Raw genomic sequence first — 6000 nt, forward strand, 5'->3', positions numbered from 1 at the left:
GCGAGAGAGTGAGGGGGAAACTGCCACACACTTTTAAACCATCAGATCTCTTGAGAACTCACTATCATGAGAACAGCAATGGAGAAATCCTCCCCCATGATACAGTCACCTCCCAACAGGCCTCTCCTCCAATTCGACATGAGATTTAGATAGGGACACAAATCCAAACCATATCACAGTCCCTGACAGCCAGCACTGGCCTGGTACTCACAACTAGGTCTTGATGTTTTCCTGTTGAACATAAACAGTCTCACATAGTCACTTTGTGATCTTGATGAAGTGAGAAAAAAAATACCACTTCATAACTTTGTCTAGGCATATAAAAAACAAGATCACTGTGCAAATGAAAAAAGTACCAAACATGGAGTTCAACTTCCAGCATGACAGCGTACGGAACTCTGCTGATGCACTTCCAAGTGAAACTGGTAAATATTATTTTTAAAACAACAACTTAAAGCCCTTGGAAATGATCCTAAGGGAAAACAGGAAATGAAGACACATCTGTCTAAGAGAAGCTACAAAAATTCAGTAAGAAAACCAAGTCTGTGGTATTTGAACCACTACAGCTTCTTCCTTTCCCCCTCCCAGATCAGTAAGGCAAAGATTCTACTTCAGACTGCTGCAGCCAAGAGCATAGGGCTCCCACTCCCCTCTGGCTTCCAGCCAGAGGACTTTCTTCTCAGGAGAGACAGCACTTCAGCATCATTCATACTGACACCAGCTACTTGTTTCTGAGGCTAAGTATCAGGTGAATACAGATGAGAGATGTTGGCTCATTTACTCTGCCTACTTTGTCCCCCGCTTATTTAATGGAGGCTCTACCTTAGATGCAACACACTGAGAAAACTGGGGCTCAAGTTTTCCTTGCCTGGAAAGAGACAAGCCAAGAGCATGTTAGGCTGCTGCACCCCACTCCACCAAGGCGTCAGCCCATAGAAAGGGGTTGCCATTCAGACAGAAGCTTGCCACTGTCCCCACCCTGTCTCTAGAGCTCTTACTGAAAGATTTTGCCTTAGAGGAGAAACACACTACAAAACAGATAGCTCCTTATCCCTTCCCAAAGGAATTGACTTCATTTACAACAGAGCGTGAAGTTCAAACCTAAAAGTACTCAAGAACAGCAGAGGTTGTCATACAAGGCAGTTGAGATTTGTGGATCTAATGAAGATAAAGCATGACCTATAAGCAGGATAGTTTTCAGGAGAAAACCAGGAAATAAGATGTCTGGTAAGAGCCCTCCTGGTATCAGAACAAATATCAGACATGGACCTCAAAAACTATTTCTTCAAAGAAACCACAATCTAATTGGATTAGTTTGTAGAACCATTTATGCCCTAGGGCATTGCTGAAAACAACACAGTAATCAGCAGGTAATTAGTAGAGTTTAATAGTTGGGCATGGTAAGGGAAAGATAGAGAGCCCTACTAACACCACTGCCATTCTAGAGTGACTGTGTACACACCCAAAGTCATGTCTTCCTAAAGAGCAACATCAGAGGCTTAAGACTATGAGGAGAAGGAATAAGCTTCATTAAAAGAATCCAGCCAATCACTAAAAAATATACCAGCAAATAACAAGTCCCAGAGGCTAGGGTTGGGGGCAGTTGCTACAACATATTATCAAAAATTTTCTGGCCAGTCATAATGGCTCACACCTGTAATCCCAGCATTTTGAGAGGCCAAGGTGGAAAGATCACTTGAGCCCAGGAGATCAAGACCAGCCCGGGCAATATAGAGAAACCTCCATCTCTACAAAAATAATTTTAAAAATTTAGCCAGGTGTGATGCTGCATGCTGATAGTCCCAGCTACTCAGGAGGCTTGACGTGGAATGATCACTTGAACCTGGGAGGCTGAGGCTGCAGTGAGCCATGACTGCACCACTGCACTCCAGCCTGGGTGACAGAGTGGGACCCTGTTTCAAAAAAAATTTCAATTTCCAGCAAAATATTTATGTGGCATGTGATATGCTTTGGCTGTGTCTCCACCCAAAATCTCATCTTGAACTGTAATCCCCATAAACCCCATAATCCCCATGTGTCAAGGATGGGACAAGGTAGAGGTAATTGGATCATGGTGTGGTTTCCACCATGCTGTCCTTGTGATAATGAGTGAGTCCCACGTGATCTGATAGTTTTATAATCTTTTGGCATTTCTCCTGCTTGCACTTCTCCTTCCTGCTGCCTTGTGAAGAAGGTGTCTTCCTTCCTCTTCACCTTCTGCCATGATTGTATGTTTCCTCCCCAGCCATGCTGAACTGTGAGTCAATTAAGCCCCTTTCCTTTATAAATTACCCACTCTCAGGTATTTCCTTATAACAATATGAGAACAAATACAGGCCTGCAAAGAAACAGGAAAGTATGCCCCATACATCAGAGACAAGCAGGCAAAAACAACTGCCACATGATAGATTTAACAGAAAAAGACATCAAAATAGCCATTATAAATATGTTTGCAGGCCAGGTGTGGTGGCTTATACCTGTAATTACAGCACTTTGGAAAGCTGAAGTGGGAGGACTGCTCGAGGCCAGGAGTTTGAGACCATCCTGGTCAACATAGCAAGACCTCCATCACTACAGAGAAAAAAAAATTGTTTGAAAAGAGAAAAAAATAATATGTTAAATTGTTTTAAAAAATAAAAAATAATATGTTTACTAAAAGAAAGCATGATTCAGAAAATAAAGGTATAATAACAATGTTGCATTCAGTAGAACATATCATTAAAGAGATAGACATTATTTTAAAAGGACCAAATGGAAATTCTGAAGCTGAAAGTACAATAACTGACATGAAAAATTCACTAGCAGGGCTCAACAGCACATTTAAACTGGCAGAAGAAAGAATTAGCAGATTTGAAACAAGATTAATAGAGATTATACAAGACGAAGACTAGAGAGAAGAAAGATTGAAGAAAACTAAATAGAGCTTCAGAGAAATGTAGGACACCATCAGCCACACCAACCTAAGTGGAATCTACCAGAAGAAGAGATAGAGAGGAGCAGAAAAAATAGTCAAAGAAATAATGGCAGAAAATTTCCCAAATTTATTTTAAAAACAATAACTGGGTATAGGTTATTGTTTATAAGGAAGCTCAGTGAATTATAAGAAGGATATACATAAAGAATCCACAAACAGATTACATCATAGTAAAACTGGCTAAAAGTCAGGCAAGGAGAACTCACTTGTGTCCATTGATCTCTCAGAGCGGCTGGGGATAGTGGCTAAGCTCCCTCTTGGATTTCAGAGCTCCACAGATTTGTGTTTTGAGTTCTATGAGTTTCTTTGAGCAAATTTCTGATCCAAACCAGATTTGGAAGTCATGACAGAAACTGGGTCCAGGAATAGATTTGATAGGGGAATTAACTGGCTTGGATCCAGTTAGAGGCCTCTCACATCTGACTGGATCAAGAAAGGAACTGGGAGTAAGCAGTAATATTGCAGGGGTTATAAAATTTGGCTTTCGAAAATTCATCAGGATTTTTGTGTTCTAGTCCTTCGTTTCATTTTTCTTGTGCGCCCAGGTAGGAAAAAATCCTTCGCTAAGTTAACCAAGAGAACCTGAGAATAAAGCCAATATTTTAGGTAAAAATGGGATCCTTACTTTCTGGAAAACTGAGTTCCTTCTGGCTCATATATTAGGCCTGGGAAACAGTGAAGTCTTAGAAAAATGGCAAAATCTTACTAAAGATAACTTACAATGGAGCGTTCCAAATTAACATCAACACATTGAAGTACATTTAAAAATGAGGGCTCTCGGTAAAATCCCTTTCCACTAAGGATGGGTTTGGCACTATGGAATGTTAAGTGCTATTCTCTTTGGATTAATCTGTCTTACACTGTTTGCTGATGGCTATGAGTGACAGGGTTAGGCATGTGCAAGACCATGGGACATGGGGAGCTTTTTCCTCCCCAAAAGGGGAAATTTGACAGCTGATGGAACTTCTGAAAAAGATCCCTTCACTACTGACAAGTGGTCACCTGAACTTTTCATTTTCAGTGTCACTGCAATGAATGGGTGGGTCCTTCTCTGGCCTCCGTGAGCTCTTCACCTTCCCACCTTGCCACAGCAATGCTTTTCTCTCTCTCCTTTCCCTTACATATATTTTCCATTACTCAGGGTGACCGTCTTGCCCAGAGACCATGTGTGGACACTCCTAGTCAGAAGTTGGATTAAAGATGACGGGACCCATCTAAAGACAAATTTAAGCCTTGCCAGTTTAATATTGGGTGCTAAGCAGAGTAGTTAATGTCTATGTCTTGTCACACATATTTTACTCTGGCCAGAACAAAAAAAGATAATCTTCCTTTGTGTTGTGGCCTGACCCGAGGCTATGGTACAGTGAGCTGGGTTACTAGGGCCACTAAGGGAAAGGGAACCCAGAAGCCTAGCATGCTGGCAAAAGGGTAAGAATTTCTTACCAGTCAGACTTCTGGCCTCTCTTTCTCTGTGCAAACTGGTTGAATGAATAGTAAAAATCGCTGTTTATCTCTTGTAAAGTTTTAATTACTCGGAGAAAGGACTTGTAAGACTAGTCTTAAGCTATAGCAAATTTGGTGTGCTTTGTGTGTCTTTCTGTATTTTCTGTCATAATGAGGGGTACCCTAGGACAGAACACAGTCTTAGGATATCCGTAAGCCCGCTGCTCAAGACAGACCAGCAAACAAACTGATCAGTTACAAACTTTGCTGCAGGTCCCTGAAAAAAAAAAAAAAAAAAAACTAGATAAGGTTTCCCTCTTGACTTGCATGTCCTTGGGAGCTTGAGCTTGTAAACATGTGGCCATGCTTTCTCTTTTCACAATGGCAGCCTGGGTTCAGGGTTCAATTTTTGGCTTGGAAAATGAGTCCTTTAACTTCTGTCTATGTATTTATATGTATTATGTGTGTGATGTTTATATATAAAAGAACTTTAAATAATTGGTTTAAAAATAATAAAAGCTTAAATCACATATTTTGTCAGAAAAGTAAAAAGTGTAATGCCTTTTAGTTCATGTGAAAAGTAATCTTTGGGAAATAAAGACAGTTTTTTAAATTATTGGTAAAATGAAAATGTCAAATAAGGCAAATGTCAAGCTGTAACCAATCCAGCTGTTCTGTATCTCACTTCCGACTTCTGTATGTCATTTCCTGTTTTTGTCTAAAATTTTCCATGTGGCTGCACTGGAGTCTCTGTGAATCTGCTGTGTAGGGGCTGACCAATTTGCGAATTGTCCATTGCTCAATTAAACTCCTTTAAATTTAATTTGGCTGAAGTTTTTCTTTCATCACATAAGAACAGGACTTATAATGAGAAAAGATAAGTTAGAATGATGGCATTCTAGGATTGCCGGTTTTAGAGTTGCTTTCAATTATATTCTATTGCTCCAGAGTTTTGAATTTGCCTAAAATTACCTTCTCAAGCAGAGGTAGCAGATTGGAAGATGCATCCTATATCTGGTCTGCAGATCTGTTTTGTATGACCAGTGTACTTTTAAATAAAACATATTTGAATTGATTGCTCAGATTTAAAGACCAGAAGGTTTCATGTAAACACTTATTTCTGGCTAATCTTCACAAACTGGAAAATCTGCCAGATCTGGGCCCCAGAGTCCTGACCGGAAATATTAAGCTGAAGCAGAGTAATGGCCATTCCCTTTGGGGGAGAAATATCCTTTCCCATTTTACCAGTCCCCACTCTGCTTGTTTTCCTCATTTATGTTACCTTCCTGGCCCTGTTAGCATCTAGATTTTCCATCCTTACTGGTTTTTTTAAAAAATTATAGGAAATGTCAAAAATATATAGAAAGAATCTTAAGATGAACATTCATATAGCCACCACCCACATTCAACAATTGTTAATATCCAGTCTTGTTTCATCAATAGCCTTGCTGATTTCTCCAACATCCCTACACCCAACCTAGGATTATTTGGAAACATATCAAGACATCACAGAATGTCATCATTAACTATTTCAGGGCATGTTTAAATGATATACCCTTTTTATATAGACAGCCACAGTATCA

Source organism: Aotus nancymaae, unplaced genomic scaffold (assembly GCF_030222135.1).
Source record: "Aotus nancymaae isolate 86718 unplaced genomic scaffold, 86718_ANA_hifiasm-v0.15.2.pri h1tg000004l, whole genome shotgun sequence".
In the NCBI taxonomy this organism is placed as follows: Eukaryota; Metazoa; Chordata; class Mammalia; order Primates; family Aotidae; genus Aotus; species Aotus nancymaae.